This window comes from Octopus bimaculoides, chromosome 10, assembly GCF_046866305.1.
Source record: "Octopus bimaculoides isolate indiv1 chromosome 10, ASM4686630v1, whole genome shotgun sequence".
Classification (NCBI taxonomy): domain Eukaryota; kingdom Metazoa; phylum Mollusca; class Cephalopoda; order Octopoda; family Octopodidae; genus Octopus; species Octopus bimaculoides.
Genome location: NC_142937.1, coordinates 39,274,148 through 39,296,189, shown reverse-complemented (window position 1 = coordinate 39,296,189; position 22,042 = coordinate 39,274,148). Strand labels below are relative to the sequence as shown.

General features: G+C 34.5%; 30 non-coding genes across 30 annotated transcripts; all 30 read left to right on the top strand.

Annotated features, from left to right (window-relative positions):
* Nucleotides 1–758: 758 nt before the first annotated feature.
* On the top strand, nt 759–831 carry Trnav-uac (transfer RNA valine (anticodon UAC)). The gene has a single exon. It is a non-coding gene; the product is annotated as a tRNA-Val (tRNA).
* Nucleotides 832–1,116: 285 nt separating this feature from the next.
* On the top strand, nt 1,117–1,189 carry Trnav-aac (transfer RNA valine (anticodon AAC)). The gene has a single exon. It is a non-coding gene; the product is annotated as a tRNA-Val (tRNA).
* A 1,009-nt stretch (nt 1,190–2,198) lies between these two features.
* On the top strand, nt 2,199–2,271 carry Trnav-cac (transfer RNA valine (anticodon CAC)). Its single transcript has one exon. It is a non-coding gene; the product is annotated as a tRNA-Val (tRNA).
* A 285-nt stretch (nt 2,272–2,556) lies between these two features.
* On the top strand, nt 2,557–2,629 carry Trnav-aac (transfer RNA valine (anticodon AAC)). The gene has a single exon. It is a non-coding gene; the product is annotated as a tRNA-Val (tRNA).
* A 1,007-nt stretch (nt 2,630–3,636) lies between these two features.
* On the top strand, nt 3,637–3,709 carry Trnav-uac (transfer RNA valine (anticodon UAC)). The gene has a single exon. It is a non-coding gene; the product is annotated as a tRNA-Val (tRNA).
* A 285-nt stretch (nt 3,710–3,994) lies between these two features.
* On the top strand, nt 3,995–4,067 carry Trnav-aac (transfer RNA valine (anticodon AAC)). The gene has a single exon. It is a non-coding gene; the product is annotated as a tRNA-Val (tRNA).
* A 1,008-nt stretch (nt 4,068–5,075) lies between these two features.
* On the top strand, nt 5,076–5,148 carry Trnav-uac (transfer RNA valine (anticodon UAC)). Its single transcript has one exon. It is a non-coding gene; the product is annotated as a tRNA-Val (tRNA).
* Nucleotides 5,149–5,433: 285 nt separating this feature from the next.
* Trnav-aac (transfer RNA valine (anticodon AAC)) lies at nt 5,434–5,506 on the top strand. Its single transcript has one exon. It is a non-coding gene; the product is annotated as a tRNA-Val (tRNA).
* A 1,008-nt stretch (nt 5,507–6,514) lies between these two features.
* Trnav-uac (transfer RNA valine (anticodon UAC)) lies at nt 6,515–6,587 on the top strand. Its single transcript has one exon. It is a non-coding gene; the product is annotated as a tRNA-Val (tRNA).
* Nucleotides 6,588–6,872: 285 nt separating this feature from the next.
* Nucleotides 6,873–6,945, top strand: Trnav-aac (transfer RNA valine (anticodon AAC)). Its single transcript has one exon. It is a non-coding gene; the product is annotated as a tRNA-Val (tRNA).
* A 285-nt stretch (nt 6,946–7,230) lies between these two features.
* Trnav-aac (transfer RNA valine (anticodon AAC)) lies at nt 7,231–7,303 on the top strand. Its single transcript has one exon. It is a non-coding gene; the product is annotated as a tRNA-Val (tRNA).
* A 1,008-nt stretch (nt 7,304–8,311) lies between these two features.
* On the top strand, nt 8,312–8,384 carry Trnav-cac (transfer RNA valine (anticodon CAC)). Its single transcript has one exon. It is a non-coding gene; the product is annotated as a tRNA-Val (tRNA).
* A 285-nt stretch (nt 8,385–8,669) lies between these two features.
* On the top strand, nt 8,670–8,742 carry Trnav-aac (transfer RNA valine (anticodon AAC)). The gene has a single exon. It is a non-coding gene; the product is annotated as a tRNA-Val (tRNA).
* A 1,008-nt stretch (nt 8,743–9,750) lies between these two features.
* Trnav-uac (transfer RNA valine (anticodon UAC)) lies at nt 9,751–9,823 on the top strand. The gene has a single exon. It is a non-coding gene; the product is annotated as a tRNA-Val (tRNA).
* A 285-nt stretch (nt 9,824–10,108) lies between these two features.
* On the top strand, nt 10,109–10,181 carry Trnav-aac (transfer RNA valine (anticodon AAC)). The gene has a single exon. It is a non-coding gene; the product is annotated as a tRNA-Val (tRNA).
* A 285-nt stretch (nt 10,182–10,466) lies between these two features.
* On the top strand, nt 10,467–10,539 carry Trnav-aac (transfer RNA valine (anticodon AAC)). Its single transcript has one exon. It is a non-coding gene; the product is annotated as a tRNA-Val (tRNA).
* A 1,006-nt stretch (nt 10,540–11,545) lies between these two features.
* Trnav-cac (transfer RNA valine (anticodon CAC)) lies at nt 11,546–11,618 on the top strand. The gene has a single exon. It is a non-coding gene; the product is annotated as a tRNA-Val (tRNA).
* Nucleotides 11,619–11,903: 285 nt separating this feature from the next.
* On the top strand, nt 11,904–11,976 carry Trnav-aac (transfer RNA valine (anticodon AAC)). The gene has a single exon. It is a non-coding gene; the product is annotated as a tRNA-Val (tRNA).
* Nucleotides 11,977–12,984: 1,008 nt separating this feature from the next.
* Trnav-aac (transfer RNA valine (anticodon AAC)) lies at nt 12,985–13,057 on the top strand. Its single transcript has one exon. It is a non-coding gene; the product is annotated as a tRNA-Val (tRNA).
* Nucleotides 13,058–13,342: 285 nt separating this feature from the next.
* On the top strand, nt 13,343–13,415 carry Trnav-aac (transfer RNA valine (anticodon AAC)). The gene has a single exon. It is a non-coding gene; the product is annotated as a tRNA-Val (tRNA).
* A 1,006-nt stretch (nt 13,416–14,421) lies between these two features.
* Trnav-uac (transfer RNA valine (anticodon UAC)) lies at nt 14,422–14,494 on the top strand. Its single transcript has one exon. It is a non-coding gene; the product is annotated as a tRNA-Val (tRNA).
* A 285-nt stretch (nt 14,495–14,779) lies between these two features.
* Nucleotides 14,780–14,852, top strand: Trnav-aac (transfer RNA valine (anticodon AAC)). Its single transcript has one exon. It is a non-coding gene; the product is annotated as a tRNA-Val (tRNA).
* A 1,009-nt stretch (nt 14,853–15,861) lies between these two features.
* Trnav-aac (transfer RNA valine (anticodon AAC)) lies at nt 15,862–15,934 on the top strand. Its single transcript has one exon. It is a non-coding gene; the product is annotated as a tRNA-Val (tRNA).
* A 1,008-nt stretch (nt 15,935–16,942) lies between these two features.
* On the top strand, nt 16,943–17,015 carry Trnav-uac (transfer RNA valine (anticodon UAC)). The gene has a single exon. It is a non-coding gene; the product is annotated as a tRNA-Val (tRNA).
* Nucleotides 17,016–17,300: 285 nt separating this feature from the next.
* Trnav-aac (transfer RNA valine (anticodon AAC)) lies at nt 17,301–17,373 on the top strand. The gene has a single exon. It is a non-coding gene; the product is annotated as a tRNA-Val (tRNA).
* Nucleotides 17,374–18,382: 1,009 nt separating this feature from the next.
* Nucleotides 18,383–18,455, top strand: Trnav-cac (transfer RNA valine (anticodon CAC)). Its single transcript has one exon. It is a non-coding gene; the product is annotated as a tRNA-Val (tRNA).
* A 1,008-nt stretch (nt 18,456–19,463) lies between these two features.
* On the top strand, nt 19,464–19,536 carry Trnav-aac (transfer RNA valine (anticodon AAC)). The gene has a single exon. It is a non-coding gene; the product is annotated as a tRNA-Val (tRNA).
* Nucleotides 19,537–19,821: 285 nt separating this feature from the next.
* Nucleotides 19,822–19,894, top strand: Trnav-aac (transfer RNA valine (anticodon AAC)). Its single transcript has one exon. It is a non-coding gene; the product is annotated as a tRNA-Val (tRNA).
* Nucleotides 19,895–20,901: 1,007 nt separating this feature from the next.
* On the top strand, nt 20,902–20,974 carry Trnav-uac (transfer RNA valine (anticodon UAC)). The gene has a single exon. It is a non-coding gene; the product is annotated as a tRNA-Val (tRNA).
* Nucleotides 20,975–21,259: 285 nt separating this feature from the next.
* Nucleotides 21,260–21,332, top strand: Trnav-aac (transfer RNA valine (anticodon AAC)). Its single transcript has one exon. It is a non-coding gene; the product is annotated as a tRNA-Val (tRNA).
* The last annotated feature ends 710 nt before the right edge of the window (nt 21,333–22,042 follow it).

Sequence of the window (22,042 nt, the reverse complement as noted above, 5' to 3'; positions counted from 1 at the left end):
ATGATAAAACAATATTTGACAGGGTTACTAAATACTGCTTCCACAGTGTAGCGGCTATTACATCTGCTTAACTCGCAGAAGGTCATGAGATCGAATTTCGCTGGATTCTAGCGTTTTTTTCCCTCTCCTGAGGTTAATGGTTTTATTATGTTAGGTATTGGTATCACTTACTTATTGTATTCATACAAAACCTGTGTGTTAATAATTTAAATATCGATATATTTATAAAATATTATCGATTATTTAATTTATAATACTTTATATAATATATATAACAGTTTACAATATTCAATTGAGTAAAATCTTTGACTTCAGAATATTACTTATACTTTGATGAGTTAAATATTTAAATCCATCACTTCGGTCACATATGCCTTTTATCAGTTCGGGCTCGATAAATAGAGTAAAATTCCAGAGTGGTGTATTGGTAGAATAAAGCATTTGATGGAATGTTTTCTGGTTTTGTAAGTTCTGTGTTTGAATTCAATCTCCGGTCACCGAAATATAACAATAATTAGTATTATTTCAAATTTTGGCCACAACAGCAGCTTCGGGGAGGTCGGGGATGAGTCGATTACAGCAACCTCAGTTTTTCACTGGTACTTAATTTATCGACCCGAAAAGTATGAATTTGAGCTCAGAACGTAAGTACGGACGAAATGCTGCTATTCATTTTGACGGGCGTTCTAACGATTCGGCCAGCTCTGCTCTTCACAGCTCCAATATAATATGATAATGATGGAAAACAGCCGGTATATGGTTCCATGGTGTAGTGGTTATCACATCTGCTTTACACGCAGACGGTCGTGAGTTCGAAACTCGCTGGAACCTAGCATTTGTTTTCTCTTTTGATTTTACACCGGAATTTTTTATAGAGGAGATTGCTATATTAAGTTTGTTGCATTTACTAGAGTTATTGGTGCTAATACTCCAACCCCGAATTAGTCTACATTAAATGGAAAGTGAACTGCAGCAGGATTCGAAACCCTAAATACTTTTAGCTAATTTACAGTTTCTGATACTCCATTGTGTTTTGAAAAGGAATTCAACATTAAATTCTGTATTAGATACAAATCGTGAATGATAAAACAATATTTGACGGTGTCACTAACAACTGGTTCCATGGTGTAGTGGTTATCACATCTGCTTAACACGCAGAAGGTCGTGAGTTCGAAACTCGCTGGAACCTATCATTTGCTTTCTCTTTTGATTTTACACAGGTATTTTTTATAGAGGAGATTGCTATATTTAGTTTGTTGCATTTACTAGAGTTATTGGTGCTAATACTCCAACCCCGAATTAGTCTACATTAAATGGAAAGTGAACTGCAGCAGGATTGGAAACCCTAAATACATTTAGCTAATTCACAGTTTCTGAAACTCCATTGTGTTTTGAAAATGAATTCAACATTAAATTCAGCATTAGATACAACTCGTGAATGATAAAACAATATTTGACGGGGTTACTAAATACTGTTTCCACGGTGTAGCGGCTATTACATCTGCTTAACTCAAAGAATGTCATGAGATCGAATTTCGCTGGATTCTAGCGTTTTTATTTTCCTCTCCTGAGGTTAATGGTTTTATTATGTTAGGCATTGGTATCACTTACTTATTGTATTCATACAAAACCTGCATGTTAATAATTTAAATATCGATATATTTATAAAATATTATCAATTAGTTAATTTATAATACTTTATATAATATATATAACAGTTTACAATATTCAATTGAGTAAAATATTTGACTTCAGAATATTCCTTATACTTTGATGAGTTGAATATTTAAATCCATCACTTCGGTCACATATGCCTTTTATCAGTTCGGGGTCGATAAATAGAGTAAAATTCCAGAGTGGTGTATTGGTAGAATAAAGCATTTGATGGAATGTTTTCTGGTTTTGTAAGATCTGTGTTTGAATTCAATCTCCGGTCATCGAAATATAACAATAATTAGTATTAGTTCAAATTTTGGCCACAACAGCAGCTTCGGGGAGGTCGGGGATGAGTCGATTACAGCAACCTCAGTTTTTCACTGGTACTTAATTTATCGACCCGAAAAGAATGAATTTGAGCTGAGAACGTAAGTACGGACGAAATGCTGCTATTCATTTTGACGGGCGTTCTAACGATTCGGCAAGCTCTGCTCTTCACAGCTCCAATATAATATGACAATGATGGAAAACAGCCGGTATATGGTTCCATGGTGTAGTGGTTATCACATTTGCTTCACACGCAGAAGGTCGTGAGTTCGAAACTCGCTGGAATCTAGCATTTGTTTACACTTTTGCTTTTACACCGGAATTTTTTATAGAGGAGATTGCTATATTAAGTTTGTTGTATTTTCTATAGTTATTGGTGCTAATACCCCAACCCCGATTTAGTATTCATTAAATGGAAAGTGATCTGCAGCAGGATTCGAAATCCTAAATACTTTTAGCTAATTTACAGTTTCTGATACTCCATTGTGTTTTGTAAAGGAATTCAACATTAAATTCAGTATTAGATACCACTCGTGCATGATAAAACAATATTTGACGGTGTCACTAACAACTGGTTCCATGGTGTAGTGGTTATCACATCTGCTTAACACGCAGAAGGTCGTGAGTTCGAAACTCGCTGGAACCTATCATTTGTTTTCTCTTTTGATTTTACACAGGATTCGTTAATAACGGAGATTGCTATATTTAGTTTGTTGCAGTTACTATAGTCATTGGTACTAATACTCCAACCCCGATTTTGTCTAAATTAAATGGAAAGTGAACTGCAGCAGGATTGGAAACCCTAAATACATTTAGCTAATTCACAGTTTCTGATACTCCATTGTGTTTTGAAAATGAATTCAACATTAAATTCAGCATTAGATACAACTCGTGAATGATAAAACAATATTTGACAGGGTTACTAAATACTGCTTCCACAGTGTAGCGGCTATTACATCTGCTTAACTCGCAGAAGGTCATGAGATCGAATTTCGCTGGATTCTAGCGTTTTTTTCCCTCTGCTGAGGTTAATGGTTTTATTATGTTAGGTATTGGTATCACTTACTTATTGTATTCATACAAAACCTGTGTGTTAATAATTTAAATATCGATATATTTATAAAATATTATCGATTAGTTAATTTATAATACTTTATATAATATATATAACAGTTTACAATATTCAATTGAGTAAAATCTTTGACTTCAGAATATTCCTTATACTTTGATGAGTTAAATATTTAAATCCATCACTTCGGTCACATATGCCTTTTATCAGTTCGGGCTCGATAAATAGAGTAAAATTCCAGAGTGGTGTATTGGTAGAATAAAGCATTTGATGGAATGTTTTCTGGTTTTGTAAGTTCTGTGTTTGAATTCAATCTCCGGTCACCGAAATATAACAATAATTAGTATTATTTCAAATTTTGGCCACAACAGCAGCTTCGGGGAGGTCGGGGATGAGTCGATTACAGCAACCTCAGTTTTTCACTGGTACTTAATTTATCGACCCGAAAAGTATGAATTTGAGCTCAGAACGTAAGTACGGACGAAATGCTGCTATTCATTTTGACGGGCGTTCTAACGATTCGGCCAGCTCTGCTCTTCACAGCTCCAATATAATATGATAATGATGGAAAACAGCCGGTATATGGTTCCATGGTGTAGTGGTTATCACATCTGCTTTACACGCAGACGGTCGTGAGTTCGAAACTCGCTGGAACCTAGCATTTGTTTTCTCTTTTGATTTTACACCGGAATTTTTTATAGAGGAGATTGCTATATTAAGTTTGTTGCATTTACTAGAGTTATTGGTGCTAATACTCCAACCCCGAATTAGTCTACATTAAATGGAAAGTGAACTGCAGCAGGATTCGAAACCCTAAATACTTTTAGCTAATTTACAGTTTCTGATACTCCATTGTGTTTTGAAAAGGAATTCAACATTAAATTCTGTATTAGATACAAATCGTGAATGATAAAACAATATTTGACGGTGTCACTAACAACTGGTTCCATGGTGTAGTGGTTATCACATCTGCTTAACACGCAGAAGGTCGTGAGTTCGAAACTCGCTGGAACCTATCATTTGCTTTCTCTTTTGATTTTACACAGGTATTTTTTATAGAGGAGATTGCTATAGTTAGTTTGTTGCATTTACTAGAGTTATTGGTGCTAATACTCCAACCCCGAATTAGTCTACATTAAATGGAAAGTGAACTGCAGCAGGATTGGAAACCCTAAATACATTTAGCTAATTCACAGTTTCTGATACTCCATTGTGTTTTGAAAATGAATTCAACATTAAATTCAGCATTAGATACAACTCGTGAATGATAAAACAATATTTGACGGGGTTACTAAATACTGTTTCCACGGTGTAGTGGCTATTACATCTGCTTAACTCAAAGAAGGTCATGAGATCGAATTTCGTTGGATTCTAGCGTTTTTTTCCCCTCTCCTGAGGTTAATGGTTTTATTATGTTAGGCATTGGTATCACTTACTTATTGTATTCATACAAAACCTGTGTGTTAATAATTTAAATATCGATATATTTATAAAATATTATCGATTAATTAATTTATAATACTTTATATAATATATATAACAGTTTACAATATTCAATTGAGTAAAATCTTTGACTTCAGAATATTCCTTATACTTTGATGAGTTAAATATTTAAATCCATCACTTCGGTCACATATGCCTTTTATCAGTTCGGGCTCGATAAATAGAGTAAAATTCCAGAGTGGTGTATTGGTAGAATAAAGCATTTGATGGAATGTTTTCTGGTTTTGTAAGTTCTGTGTTTGAATTCAATCTCCGGTCACCGAAATATAACAATAATTAGTATTATTTCAAATTTTGGCCACAACAGCAGCTTCGGGGAGGTCGGGGATGAGTCGATTACAGCAACCTCAGTTTTTCACTGGTACTTAATTTATCGACCCGAAAAGTATGAATTTGAGCTCAGAACGTAAGTACGGACGAAATGCTGCTATTCATTTTGACGGGCGTTCTAACGATTCGGCCAGCTCTGCTCTTCACAGCTCCAATATAATATGATAATGATGGAAAACAGCCGGTATATGGTTCCATGGTGTAGTGGTTATCACATCTGCTTTACACGCAGAAGGTCGTGAGTTCGAAACTCACTGGAACCTAGCATTTGTTTTCTCTTTTTCTTTTACACCGGAATTTTTTATATAGGAGATTGCTATATTAAGTTTGTTGCATTTACTAGAGTTATTGGTGCTAATACTCCAACCCCGAATTAGTCTACATTAAATGGAAAGTGAACTGCAGCAGGATTCGAAACCCTAAATAATTTTAGCTAATTTACAGTTTCTGATACTCCATTGTGTTTTGAAAAGGAATTCAACATTAAATTCTGTATTAGATACAAATCGTGAATGATAAAACAATATTTGACGGTGTCACTAACAACTGGTTCCATGGTGTAGTGGTTATCACATCTGCTTAACACGCAGAAGGTCGTGAGTTCGAAACTCGCTGGAACCTATCATTTGCTTTCTCTTTTGATTTTACACAGGTATTTTTTATAGAGGAGATTGCTATAGTTAGTTTGTTGCATTTACTAGAGTTATTGGTGCTAATACTCCAACCCCGAATTAGTCTACATTAAATGGAAAGTGAACTGCAGCAGGATTGGAAACCCTAAATACATTTAGCTAATTCACAGTTTCTGATACTCCATTGTGTTTTGAAAATGAATTCAACATTAAATTCAGCATTAGATACAACTCGTGAATGATAAAACAATATTTGACGGGGTTACTAAATACTGTTTCCACGGTGTAGTGGCTATTACATCTGCTTAACTCAAAGAAGGTCATGAGATCGAATTTCGTTGGATTCTAGCGTTTTTTTCCCCTCTCCTGAGGTTAATGGTTTTATTATGTTAGGCATTGGTATCACTTACTTATTGTATTCATACAAAACCTGTGTGTTAATAATTTAAATATCGATATATTTATAAAATATTATCGATTAATTAATTTATAATACTTTATATAATATATATAACAGTTTACAATATTCAATTGAGTAAAATCTTTGACTTCAGAATATTCCTTATACTTTGATGAGTTAAATATTTAAATCCATCACTTCGGTCACATATGCCTTTTATCAGTTCGGGCTCGATAAATAGAGTAAAATTCCAGAGTGGTGTATTGGTAGAATAAAGCATTTGATGGAATGTTTTCTGGTTTTGTAAGTTCTGTGTTTGAATTCAATCTCCGGTCACCGAAATATAACAATAATTAGTATTATTTCAAATTTTGGCCACAACAGCAGCTTCGGGGAGGTCGGGGATGAGTCGATTACAGCAACCTCAGTTTTTCACTGGTACTTAATTTATCGACCCGAAAAGTATGAATTTGAGCTCAGAACGTAAGTACGGACGAAATGCTGCTATTCATTTTGACGGGCGTTCTAACGATTCGGCCAGCTCTGCTCTTCACAGCTCCAATATAATATGATAATGATGGAAAACAGCCGGTATATGGTTCCATGGTGTAGTGGTTATCACATCTGCTTTACACGCAGAAAGTCGTGAGTTCGAAACTCACTGGAACCTAGCATTTGTTTTCTCTTTTTCTTTTACACCGGAATTTTTTATAGAGGAGATTGCTATATTAAGTTTGTTGCATTTACTAGAGTTATTGGTGCTAATACTCCAACCCCGAATTAGTCTACATTAAATGGAAAGTGAACTGCAGCAGGATTCGAAACCCTAAATAATTTTAGCTAATTTACAGTTTCTGATACTCCATTGTGTTTTGAAAAGGAATTCAACATTAAATTCTGTATTAGATACAAATCGTGAATGATAAAACAATATTTGACGGTGTCACTAACAACTGGTTCCATGGTGTAGTGGTTATCACATCTGCTTAACACGCAGAAGGTCGTGAGTTCGAAACTCGCTGGAACCTATCATTTGCTTTCTCTTTTGATTTTACACAGGTATTTTTTATATAGGAGATTGCTATATTTAGTTTGTTGCATTTACTAGAGTTATTGGTGCTAATACTCCAACCCCGAATTAGTCTACATTAAATGGAAAGTGAACTGCAGCAGGATTCGAAACCCTAAATACTTTTAGCTAATTTACAGTTTCTGATACTCCATTGTGGTTTGAAAAGGAATTCAACATTAAATTCTGTATTAGATACAAATCGTGAATGATAAAACAATATTTGACGGTGTCACTAACAACTGGTTCCATGGTGTAGTGGTTATCACATCTGCTTAACACGCAGAAGGTCGTGAGTTCGAAACTCGCTGGAACCTATCATTTGCTTTCTCTTTTGATTTTACACAGGTATTTTTTATAGAGGAGATTGCTATAGTTAGTTTGTTGCATTTACTAGAGTTATTGGTGCTAATACTCCAACCCCGAATTAGTCTACATTAAATGGAAAGTGAACTGCAGCAGGATTGGAAACCCTAAATACATTTAGCTAATTCACAGTTTCTGATACTCCATTGTGTTTTGAAAATGAATTCAACATTAAATTCAGCATTAGATACAACTCGTGAATGATAAAACAATATTTGACGGGGTTACTAAATACTGTTTCCACGGTGTAGTGGCTATTACATCTGCTTAACTCAAAGAAGGTCATGAGATCGAATTTCGTTGGATTCTAGCGTTTTTTTCCCCTCTCCTGAGGTTAATGGTTTTATTATGTTAGGCATTGGTATCACTTACTTATTGTATTCATACAAAACCTGCATGTTAATAATTTAAATATCGATATATTTATAAAATATTATCAATTAGTTAATTTATAATACTTTATATAATATATATAACAGTTTACAATATTCAATTGAGTAAAATATTTGACTTCAGAATATTCCTTATACTTTGATGAGTTGAATATTTAAATCCATCACTTCGGTCACATATGCCTTTTATCAGTTCGGGGTCGATAAATAGAGTAAAATTCCAGAGTGGTGTATTGGTAGAATAAAGCATTTGATGGAATGTTTTCTGGTTTTGTGAGATCTGTGTTTGAATTCAATCTCCGGTCATCGAAATATAACAATAATTAGTATTAGTTCAAATTTTGGCCACAACAGCAGCTTCGGGGAGGTCGGGGATGAGTCGATTACAGCAACCTCAGTTTTTCACTGGTACTTAATTTATCGACCCGAAAAGAATGAATTTGAGCTGAGAACGTAAGTACGGACGAAATGCTGCTATTCATTTTGACGGGCGTTCTAACGATTCGGCCAGCTCTGCTCTTCACAGCTCCAATATAATATGACAATGATGGAAAACAGTCGGTATATGGTTCCATGGTGTAGTGGTTATCACATTTGCTTCACACGCAGAAGGTCGTGAGTTCGAAACTCGCTGGAATCTAGCATTTGTTTACTCTTTTGCTTTTACACCGGAATTTTTTATAGAGGAGATTGCTATATTAAGTTTGTTGTATTTTCTATAGTTATTGGTGCTAATACCCCAACCCCGATTTAGTCTTCATTAAATGGAAAGTGATCTGCAGCAGGATTCGAAATCCTAAATACTTTTAGCCAATTCACAGAATCTTATACTCCATTGTGTTTTGAAAAGGAATTCAACATTAAATTCAGTATTAGATACAAATCGTGAATGATAAAACAATATTTGACGGTGTCGCTAACAACTGGTTCCATGGTGTAGTGGTTATCACATCTGCTTAACACGCAGAAGGTCGTGAGTTCGAAACTCGCTGGAACCTATCATTTGCTTTCTCTTTTGATTTTACACAGGTATTTTTTATAGAGGAGATTGCTATAGTTAGTTTGTTGCATTTACTAGAGTTATTGGTGCTAATACTCCAACCCCGAATTAGTCTACATTAAATGGAAAGTGAACTGCAGCAGGATTGGAAACCCTAAATACATTTAGCTAATTCACAGTTTCTGATACTCCATTGTGTTTTGAAAATGAATTCAACATTAAATTCAGCATTAGATACAACTCGTGAATGATAAAACAATATTTGACGGGGTTACTAAATACTGTTTCCACGGTGTAGTGGCTATTACATCTGCTTAACTCAAAGAAGGTCATGAGATCGAATTTCGTTGGATTCTAGCGTTTTTTTCCCCTCTCCTGAGGTTAATGGTTTTATTATGTTAGGCATTGGTATCACTTACTTATTGTATTCATACAAAACCTGTGTGTTAATAATTTAAATATCGATATATTTATAAAATATTATCGATTAATTAATTTATAATACTTTATATAATATATACAACAGTTTACAATATTCAATTGAGTAAAATCTTTGACTTCAGAATATTCCTTATACTTTGATGAGTTAAATATTTAAATCCATCACTTCGGTCACATATGCCTTTTATCAGTTCGGGCTCGATAAATAGAGTAAAATTCCAGAGTGGTGTATTGGTAGAATAAAGCATTTGATGGAATGTTTTCTGGTTTTGTAAGTTCTGTGTTTGAATTCAATCTCCGGTCACCGAAATATAACAATAATTAGTATTATTTCAAATTTTGGCCACAACAGCAGCTTCGGGGAGGTCGGGGATGAGTCGATTACAGCAACCTCAGTTTTTCACTGGTACTTAATTTATCGACCCGAAAAGTATGAATTTGAGCTCAGAACGTAAGTACGGACGAAATGCTGCTATTCATTTTGACGGGCGTTCTAACGATTCGGCCAGCTCTGCTCTTCACAGCTCCAATATAATATGATAATGATGGAAAACAGCCGGTATATGGTTCCATGGTGTAGTGGTTATCACATCTGCTTTACACGCAGAAGGTCGTGAGTTCGAAACTCACTGGAACCTAGCATTTGTTTTCTCTTTTTCTTTTACACCGGAATTTTTTATAGAGGAGATTGCTATATTAAGTTTGTTGCATTTACTAGAGTTATTGGTGCTAATACTCCAACCCCGAATTAGTCTACATTAAATGGAAAGTGAACTGCAGCAGGATTCGAAACCCTAAATAATTTTAGCTAATTTACAGTTTCTGATACTCCATTGTGTTTTGAAAAGGAATTCAACATTAAATTCTGTATTAGATACAAATCGTGAATGATAAAACAATATTTGACGGTGTCACTAACAACTGGTTCCATGGTGTAGTGGTTATCACATCTGCTTAACACGCAGAAGGTCGTGAGTTCGAAACTCGCTGGAACCTATCATTTGCTTTCTCTTTTGATTTTACACAGGTATTTTTTATAGAGGAGATTGCTATATTTAGTTTGTTGCATTTACTAGAGTTATTGGTGCTAATACTCCAACCCCGAATTAGTCTACATTAAATGGAAAGTGAACTGCAGCAGGATTCGAAACCCTAAATACTTTTAGCTAATTTACAGTTTCTGATACTCCATTGTGGTTTGAAAAGGAATTCAACATTAAATTCTGTATTAGATACAAATCGTGAATGATAAAACAATATTTGACGGTGTCACTAACAACTGGTTCCATGGTGTAGTGGTTATCACATCTGCTTAACACGCAGAAGGTCGTGAGTTCGAAACTCGCTGGAACCTATCATTTGCTTTCTCTTTTGATTTTACACAGGTATTTTTTATAGAGGAGATTGCTATAGTTAGTTTGTTGCATTTACTAGAGTTATTGGTGCTAATACTCCAACCCCGAATTAGTCTACATTAAATGGAAAGTGAACTGCAGCAGGATTGGAAACCCTAAATACATTTAGCTAATTCACAGTTTCTGATACTCCATTGTGTTTTGAAAATGAATTCAACATTAAATTCAGCATTAGATACAACTCGTGAATGATAAAACAATATTTGACGGGGTAACTAAATACTGTTTCCACGGTGTAGTGGCTATTACATCTGCTTAACTCAAAGAAGGTCATGAGATCGAATTTCGTTGGATTCTAGCGTTTTTTTCCCCTCTCCTGAGGTTAATGGTTTTATTATGTTAGGCATTGGTATCACTTACTTATTGTATTCATACAAAACCTGCATGTTAATAATTTAAATATCGATATATTTATAAAATATTATCAATTAGTTAATTTATAATACTTTATATAATATATATAACAGTTTACAATATTCAATTGAGTAAAATATTTGACTTCAGAATATTCCTTATACTTTGATGAGTTGAATATTTAAATCCATCACTTCGGTCACATATGCCTTTTATCAGTTCGGGGTCGATAAATAGAGTAAAATTCCAGAGTGGTGTATTGGTAGAATAAAGCATTTGATGGAATGTTTTCTGGTTTTGTGAGATCTGTGTTTGAATTCAATCTCCGGTCATCGAAATATAACAATAATTAGTATTAGTTCAAATTTTGGCCACAACAGCAGCTTCGGTGGTCGGGGATGAGTCGATTACAGCAACCTCAGTTTTTCACTGGTACTTAATTTATCGACCCGAAAAGAATGAATTTGAGCTGAGAACGTAAGTACGGACGAAATGCTGCTATTTATTTTGACGGGCGTTCTAACGATTCGGCCAGCTCTGCTCTTCACAGCTCCAATATAATATGACAATGATGGAAAACAGTCGGTATATGGTTCCATGGTGTAGTGGTTATCACATTTGCTTCACACGCAGAAGGTCGTGAGTTCGAAACTCGCTGGAATCTAGCATTTGTTTACTCTTTTGCTTTTACACCGGAATTTTTTATAGAGGAGATTGCTATATTAAGTTTGTTGTATTTTCTATAGTTATTGGTGCTAATACCCCAACCCCGATTTAGTCTTCATTAAATGGAAAGTGATCTGCAGCAGGATTCGAAATCCTAAATACTTTTAGCCAATTCACAGAATCTTATACTCCATTGTGTTTTGAAAAGGAATTCAACATTAAATTCAGTATTAGATACAAATCGTGAATGATAAAACAATATTTGACGGTGTCGCTAACAACTGGTTCCATGGTGTAGTGGTTATCACATCTGCTTAACACGCAGAAGGTCGTGAGTTCGAAACTCGCTGGAACCTAGCATTTGTTTTCTCTTTTGATTTTACACAGGATTCTTTAATAAAGGAGATTGCTATATTTAGTTTGTTGCAGTTACTATAGTCATTGGTACTAATACTCCAACCCCGATTTTGTCTAAATTAAATGGAAAGTGAACTGCAGCAGGATTGGAAACCCTAAATACATTTAGCTAATTCACAGTTTCTGATACTCCATTGTGTTTTGAAAATGAATTCAACATTAAATTCAGCATTAGATACAACTCGTGAATGATAAAACAATATTTGACGGGGTTACTAAATACTGTTTCCACGGTGTAGTGGCTATTACCTCTGATTAACTCAAAGAAGGTCATGAGATCGAATTTCGTTGGATTCTAGCGTTTTTTTCCCCTCTCCTGAGGTTAATGGTTTTATTATGTTAGGCATTGGTATCACTTACTTATTGTATTCATACAAAACCTGTGTGTTAATAATTTAAATATCGATATATTTATAAAATATTATCGATTAGTTAATTTATAATACTTTATATAATATATATAACAGTTTACAATATTCAATTGAGTAAAATCTTTGACTTCAGAATATTCCTTATACTTTGATGAGTTAAATATTTAAATCCATCACTTCGGTCACTTCTGCCTTTTATCAGTTCCGGCTCGATAAATAGAGTAAAATTCCAGAGTGATGTATTGGTAGAATAAAGCATTTGATGGAATGTTTTCTGGTTTTGTAAGATCTGTGTTTGAATTCAATCTCCGGTCACCGAAATATAACAATAATTAGTATTATTTCAAATTTTGGCCACAACAGCAGCTTGGGGGAGGTCGGGAATGAGTCGATTACATCGACCTCAGTTTTACACTGGTACTTAATTTATCGACCAGAAAAGGATGAATTTGAGCTCAGAACTTAAGTACGGACGAAATGCTACTATTCATTTTGACGGGCGTTCTAACGATTCGGCGAGCTCTGCTCTTCACAGCTCCAATATAATATGACAACGATAGAAAGCAGCCGGCATATGGTTCCATGGTGTAGTGTTTATCACATCTGCTTAACACGCAGAAGTTCGTGAGTTCGAAACTCGCTGGAACCTATCATTTGCTTTCTCTTTTGATTTTACACAGGTATTTTTTATAGAGGAGATTGCTATATTTAGTTTGTTGCATTTACTAGAGTTATTGGTGCTAATACTCCAACCCCGAATTAGTCTACATTAAATGGAAAGTGAAATGCAGCAGGATTCGAAACCCTAAATACTTTTAGCTAATTTACAGTTTCTGATACTCCATTGTGTTTTGTAAAGGAATTCAACATTAAATTCAGTATTAGATACCACTCGTGCATGATAAAACAATATTTGACACGGTCACTAACAACTGGTTCCATGGTGTAGTGGTTATCACATCTGCTTAACACGCAGAAGGTCGTGAGTTCGAAACTCGCTGGAACCTATCATTTGTTTTCTCTTTTGATTTTACACAGGATTCGTTAATAACGGAGATTGCTATATTTAGTTTGTTGCAGTTACTATAGTCATTGGTACTAATACTCCAACCCCGATTTTGTCTAAATTAAATGGAAAGTGAACTGCAGCAGGATTCGAAACCCTAAATACATTTAGCTAATTCACAGATTCTGATACTCCATTGTGTTTTGAAAATGAATTCAACATTAAATTCAGCATTAGATACAACTCGTGAATGATAAAACAATATTTGACAGGGTTACTAAATACTGCTTCCACAGTGTAGCGGCTATTACATCTGCTTAACTCGCAGAAGGTCATGAGATCGAATTTCGCTGGATTCTAGCGTTTTTTTCCCTCTCCTGAGGTTAATGGTTTTATTATGTTAGGTATTGGTATCACTTACTTATTGTATTCATACAAAACCTGTGTGTTAATAATTTAAATATCGATATATTTATAAAATATTATCGATTAGTTAATTTATAATACTTTATATAATATATATAACAGTTTACAATATTCAATTGAGTAAAATCTGTGACTTCAGAATATTCCTTATACTTTGATGAGTTAAATATTTAAATCCATCACTTCGGTCACATATGCCTTTTATCAGTTCGGGCTCGATAAATAGAGTAAAATTCCAGAGGGTGTATTGGTAGAATAAAGCATTTGATGGAATGTTTTCTGGTTTTGTAAGTTCTGTGTTTGAATTCAATCTCCGGTCACCGAAATATAACAATAATTAGTATTATTTCAAATTTTGGCCACAACAGCAGCTTCGGGGAGGTCGGGGATGAGTCGATTACAGCAACCTCAGTTTTTCACTGGTACTTAATTTATCGACCCGAAAAGTATGAATTTGAGCTCAGAACGTAAGTACGGACGAAATGCTGCTATTCATTTTGACGGGCGTTCTAACGATTCGGCCAGCTCTGCTCTTCACAGCTCCAATATAATATGATAATGATGGAAAACAGCCGGTATATGGTTCCATGGTGTAGTGGTTATCACATCTGCTTTACACGCAGACGGTCGTGAGTTCGAAACTCGCTGGAACCTAGCATTTGTTTTCTCTTTTTCTTTTACACCGGAATTTTTTATAGAGGAGATTGCTATATTAAGTTTGTTGCATTTACTAGAGTTATTGGTGCTAATACTCCAACCCCGAATTAGTCTACATTAAATGGAAAGTGAACTGCAGCAGGATTCGAAACCCTAAATACTTTTAGCTAATTTACAGTTTCTGATACTCCATTGTGTTTTGAAAAGGAATTCAACATTAAATTCTGTATTAGATACAAATCGTGAATGATAAAACAATATTTGACGGTGTCACTAACAACTGGTTCCATGGTGTAGTGGTTATCACATCTGCTTAACACGCAGAAGGTCGTGAGTTCGAAACTCGCTGGAACCTATCATTTGCTTTCTCTTTTGATTTTACACAGGTATTTTTTATAGAGGAGATTGCTATAGTTAGTTTGTTGCATTTACTAGAGTTATTGGTGCTAATACTCAAACCCCGAATTAGTCTACATTAAATGGAAAGTGAACTGCAGCAGGATTGGAAACCCTAAATACATTTAGCTAATTCACAGTTTCTGAGACTCCATTGTGTTTTGAAAATGAATTCAACATTAAATTCAGCATTAGATACAACTCGTGAATGATAAAACAATATTTGACGGGGTTACTAAATACTGTTTCCACGGTGTAGCGGCTATTACATCTGCTTAACTCAAAGAATGTCATGAGATCGAATTTCGCTGGATTCTAGCGTTTTTTTTTTCCTCTCCTGAGGTTAATGGTTTTATTATGTTAGGCATTGGTATCACTTACTTATTGTATTCATACAAAACCTGCATGTTAATAATTTAAATATCTATATATTTATAAAATATTATCGATTAGTTAATTTATAATACTTTATATAATATATATAACAGTTTACAATATTCAATTGAGTAAAATCTTTGACTTCAGAATATTCCTTATACTTTGATGAGTTGAATATTTAAATCCATCACTTCGGTCACATAGGCCTTTTATCAGTTCGGGGTCGATAAATAGAGTAAAATTCCAGAGTGGTGTATTGGTAGAATAAAGCATTTGATGGAATGTTTTCTGGTTTTGTAAGATCTGTGTTTGAATTCAATCTCCGGTCATCGAAATATAACAATAATTAGTATTATTTCAAATTTTGGCCACAACAGCAGCTTGGGGGAGGTCGGGGATGAGTCGATTACAGCAACCTCAGTTTTTCACTGGTACTTAATTTATCGACCCGAAAAGAATGAATTTGAGCTGAGAACGTAAGTACGGACGAAATGCTGCTATTCATTTTGACGGGCGTTCTAACGATTCGGCCAGTTCTGCTCTTCACAGCTCCAATATAATATGACAATGATCGAAAACAGCCGGTATATGGTTCCATGGTGTAGTGGTTATCACATCTGCTTAACACGCAGAAGGTCGTGAGTTCGAAACACGCTGGAACCTATCATTTGTTTTCTCTTTTGATTTTACACAGGATTCGTTAATAAAGGAGATTGCTATATTTAGTTTGTTGCAGTTACTATAGTCATTGGTACTATTAGTCCAACCCCGATTTTGTCTAAATTAAATGGAAAGTGAACTGCAGCAGGATTGGAAACCCTAAATACATTTAGCTAATTCACAGTTTCTGATACTCCATTGTGTTTTGAAAATGAATTCAACATTAAATTCAGCATTAGATACAACTCGTGAATGATAAAACAATATTTGACGGGGTTACTAAATACTGTTTCCACGGTGTAGTGGCTATTACATCTGCTTAACTCAAAGAAGGTCATGAGATCGAATTTCGTTGGATTCTAGCGTTTTTTTCCCCTCTCCTGAGGTTAATGGTTTTATTATGTTAGGCATTGGTATCACTTACTTATTGTATTCATACAAAACCTGTGTGTTAATAATTTAAATATCGATATATTTATAAAATATTATCGATTAGTTAATTTATAATACTTTATATAATATATATAACAGTTTACAATATTCAATTGAGTAAAATCTTTAACTTCAGAATATTCCTTATACTTTGATGAGTTAAATATTTAAATCCATCACTTCGGTCACATATGCCTTTTATCAGTTCGGGGTCGATAAATAGAGTAAAATTCCAGAGTGATGTATTGGTAGAATAAAGCATTTGATGGAATGTTTTCTGGTTTTGTAAGATCTGTGTTTGAATTCAATCTCCGGTCACCGAAATATAACAATAATTAGTATTATTTCAAATTTTGGCCACAACAGCAGCTTGGGGGAGGTCGGGGATGAGTCGATTACAGCAACCTCAGTTTTTCACTGGTACTTAATTTATCGACCCGAAAAGTATGAATTTGAGCTCAGAACGTAAGTACGGACGAAATGCTGCTATTCATTTTGACGGGCGTTCTAACGATTCGGCCAGCTCTGCTCTTCACAGCTCCAATATAATATGATAATGATGGAAAACAGCCGGTATATGGTTCCATGGTGTAGTGGTTATCACATCTGCTTTACACGCAGAAGGTCGTGAGTTCGAAACTCACTGGAACCTAGCATTTGTTTTCTCTTTTTCTTTTACACCGGAATTTTTTATATAGGAGATTGCTATATTAAGTTTGTTGCATTTACTAGAGTTATTGGTGCTAATACTCCAACCCCGAATTAGTCTACATTAAATGGAAAGTGAACTGCAGCAGGATTCGAAACCCTAAATACTTTTAGCTAATTTACAGTTTCTGATACTCCATTGTGTTTTGAAAAGGAATTCAAAATTAAATTCTGTATTAGATACAAATCGTGAATGATAAAACAATATTTGACGGTGTCACTAACAACTGGTTCCATGGTGTAGTGGTTATCACATCTGCTTAACACGCGGAAGGTCGTGAGTTCGAAACTCGCTGGAACCTATCATTTGCTTTCTCTTTTGATTTTACACAGGTATTTTTTATAGAGGAGATTGCTATATTTAGTTTGTTGCATTTACTAGAGTTATTGGTGCTAATACTCCAACCCCGAATTAGTCTACATTAAATGGAAAGTGAACTGCAGCAGGATTGGAAACCCTAAATACATTTAGCTAATTCACAGTTTCTGAAACTCCATTGTGTTTTGAAAATGAATTCAACATTAAATTCAGCATTAGATACAACTCGTGAATGATAAAACAATATTTGACGGGGTTACTAAATACTATTTCCACGGTGTAGCGGCTATTACATCTGCTTAACTCAAAGAATGTCATGAGATCGAATTTCGCTGGATTCTAGCGTTTTTATTTTCCTCTCCTGAGGTTAATGGTTTTATTATGTTAGGCATTGGTATCACTTACTTATTGTATTCATACAAAACCTGCATGTTAATAATTTAAATATCGATATATTTATAAAATATTATCAATTAGTTAATTTATAATACTTTATATAATATATATAACAGTTTACAATATTCAATTGAGTAAAATATTTGACTTCAGAATATTCCTTATACTTTGATGAGTTGAATATTTAAATCCATCACTTCGGTCACATATGCCTTTTATCAGTTCGGGGTCGATAAATAGAGTAAAATTCCAGAGTGGTGTATTGGTAGAATAAAGCATTTGATGGAATGTTTTCTGGTTTTGTAAGATCTGTGTTTGAATTCAATCTCCGGTCATCGAAATATAACAATAATTAGTATTAGTTCAAATTTTGGCCACAACAGCAGCTTCGGGGAGGTCGGGGATGAGTCGATTACAGCAACCTCAGTTTTTCACTGGTACTTAATTTATCGACCCGAAAAGAATGAATTTGAGCTGAGAACGTAAGTACGGACGAAATGCTGCTATTCATTTTGACGGGCGTTCTAACGATTCGGCCAGCTCTGCTCTTCACAGCTCCAATATAATATGACAATGATGGAAAGCAGCCGGTATATGGTTCCATGGTGTAGTGGTTATCACATTTGCTTCACACGCAGAAGGTCGTGAGTTCGAAACTCGCTGGAACCTATCATTTGTTTTCTCTTTTGATTTTACACAGGATTCTTTAATAAAGGAGATTGCTATATTTAGTTTGTTGCAGTTACTATAGTCATTGGTACTAATACTCCAACCCCGATTTTGTCTAAATTAAATGGAAAGTGAACTGCAGCAGGATTGGAAACCCTAAATACATTTAGCTAATTCACAGTTTCTGATACTCCATTGTGTTTTGAAAATGAATTCAACATTAAATTCAGCATTAGATACAACTCGTGAATGATAAAACAATATTTGACGGGGTTACTAAATACTGTTTCCACGGTGTAGTGGCTATTACATCTGATTAACTCAAAGAAGGTCATGAGATCGAATTTCGTTGGATTCTAGCGTTTTTTTCCCCTCTCCTGAGGTTAATGGTTTTATTATGTTAGGCATTGGTATCACTTACTTATTGTATTCATACAAAACCTGTGTGTTAATAATTTAAATATCGATATATTTATAAAATATTATCGATTAGTTAATTTATAATACTTTATATAATATATATAACAGTTTACAATATTCAATTGAGTAAAATCTTTGACTTCAGAATATTCCTTATACTTTGATGAGTTAAATATTTAAATCCATCACTTCGGTCACTTCTGCCTTTTATCAGTTCGGGCTCGATAAATAGAGTAAAATTCCAGAGTGATGTATTGGTAGAATAAAGCATTTGATGGAATGTTTTCTGGTTTTGTAAGATCTGTGTTTGAATTCAATCTCCGGTCACCGAAATATAACAATAATTAGTATTATTTCAAATTTTGGCCACAACAGCAGCTTCGGGGAGGTCGGGGATGAGTCGATTACAGCAACCTCAGTTTTTCACTGGTACTTAATTTATCGACCCGAAAAGGATGAATTTGAGCTGAGAACTTAAGTACGGACGAAATGCTACTATTCATTTTGACGGGCGTTCTAACGATTCGGCGAGCTCTGCTCTTCACAGCTCCAATATAATATGACAACGATGGAAAGCAGCCGGCATATGGTTCCATGGTGTAGTGTTTATCACATCTGCTTAACACGCAGAAGTTCGTGAGTTCGAAACTCGCTGGAACCTATCATTTGCTTTCTCTTTTGATTTTACACAGGTATTTTTTATAGAGGAGATTGCTATATTTAGTTTGTTGCATTTACTAGAGTTATTGGTGCTAATACTCCAACCCCGAATTAGTCTACATTAAATGGAAAGTGAAATGCAGCAGGATTCGAAACCCTAAATACTTTTAGCTAATTTACAGTTTCTGATACTCCATTGTGTTTTGTAAAGGAATTCAACATTAAATTCAGTATTAGATACCACTCGTGCATGATAAAACAATATTTGACACGGTCACTAACAACTGGTTCCATGGTGTAGTGGTTATCACATCTGCTTAACACGCAGAAGGTCGTGAGTTCGAAACTCGCTGGAACCTATCTTTTGTTTTCTCTTTTGATTTTACACAGGATTCGTTAATAACGGAGATTGCTATATTTAGTTTGTTGCAGTTACTATAGTCATTGGTACTAATACTCCAACCCCGATTTTGTCTAAATTAAATGGAAAGTGAACTGCAGCAGGATTGGAAACCCTAAATACATTTAGCTAATTCACAGTTTCTGATACTCCATTGTGTTTTGAAAATGAATTCAACATTAAATTCAGCATTAGATACAACTCGTGAATGATAAAACAATATTTGACGGGGTTACTAAATACTGCTTCCACAGTGTAGCGGCTATTACATCTGCTTAACTCGCAGAAGGTCATGAGATCGAATTTCGCTGGATTCTAGCGTTTTTTTCCCTCTCCTGAGGTTAATGGTTTTATTATGTTAGGTATTGGTATCACTTACTTATTGTATTCATACAAAACCTGTGTGTTAATAATTTAAATATCGATATATTTATAAAATATTATCGATTATTTAATTTATAATACTTTATATAATATATATAACAGTTTACAATATTCAATTGAGTAAAATCTTTGACTTCAGAATATTCCTTATACTTTGATGAGTTAAATATTTAAATCCATCACTTCGGTCACATATGCCTTTTATCAGTTCGGGCTCGATAAATAGAGTAAAATTCCAGAGTGGTGTATTGGTAGAATAAAGCATTTGATGGAATGTTTTCTGGTTTTGTAAGTTCTGTGTTTGAATTCAATCTCCGGTCACCGAAATATAACAATAATTAGTATTATTTCAAATTTTGGCCACAACAGCAGCTTCGGGGAGGTCGGGGATGAGTCGATTACAGCAACCTCAGTTTTTCACTGGTACTTAATTTATCGACCCGAAAAGTATGAATTTGAGCTCAGAACGTAAGTACGGACGAAATGCTGCTATTCATTTTGACGGGCGTTCTAACGATTCGGCCAGCTCTGCTCTTCACAGCTCCAATATAATATGATAATGATGGAAAACAGCCGGTATATGGTTCCATGGTGTAGTGGTTATCACATCTGCTTTACACGCAGACGGTCGTGAGTTCGAAACTCGCTGGAACCTAGCATTTGTTTTCTCTTTTTCTTTTACACCGGAATTTTTTATAGAGGAGATTGCTATATTAAGTTTGTTGCATTTACTAGAGTTATTGGTGCTAATACTCCAACCCCGAATTAGTCTACATTAAATGGAAAGTGAACTGCAGCAGGATTCGAAACCCTAAATACTTTTAGCTAATTTACAGTTTCTGATACTCCATTGTGTTTTGAAAAGGAATTCAACATTAAATTCTGTATTAGATACAAATCGTGAATGATAAAACAATATTTGACGGTGTCACTAACAACTGGTTCCATGGTGTAGTGGTTATCACATCTGCTTAACACGCAGAAGGTCGTGAGTTCGAAACTCGCTGGAACCTATCATTTGCTTTCTCTTTTGATTTTACACAGGTATTTTTTATAGAGGAGATTGCTATAGTTAGTTTGTTGCATTTACTAGAGTTATTGGTGCTAATACTCCAACCCCGAATTAGTCTACATTAAATGGAAAGTGAACTGCAGCAGGATTGGAAACCCTAAATACATTTAGCTAATTCACAGTTTCTGAGACTCCATTGTGTTTTGAAAATGAATTCAACATTAAATTCAGCATTAGATACAACTCGTGAATGATAAAACAATATTTGACGGGGTTACTAAATACTGTTTCCACGGTGTAGTGGCTATTACATCTGCTTAACTCAAAGAAGGTCATGAGATCGAATTTCGTTGGATTCTAGCGTTTTTTTCCCCTCTCCTGAGGTTAATGGTTTTATTATGTTAGGCATTGGTATCACTTACTTATTGTATTCATACAAAACCTGTGTGTTAATAATTTAAATATCGATATATTTATAAAATATTATCGATTAGTTAATTTATAATACTTTATATAATATATATAACAGTTTACAATATTCAATTGAGTAAAATCTTTAACTTCAGAATATTCCTTATACTTTGATGAGTTAAATATTTAAATCCATCACTTCGGTCACATATGCCTTTTATCAGTTCGGGGTCGATAAATAGAGTAAAATTCCAGAGTGATGTATTGGTAGAATAAAGCATTTGATGGAATGTTTTCTGG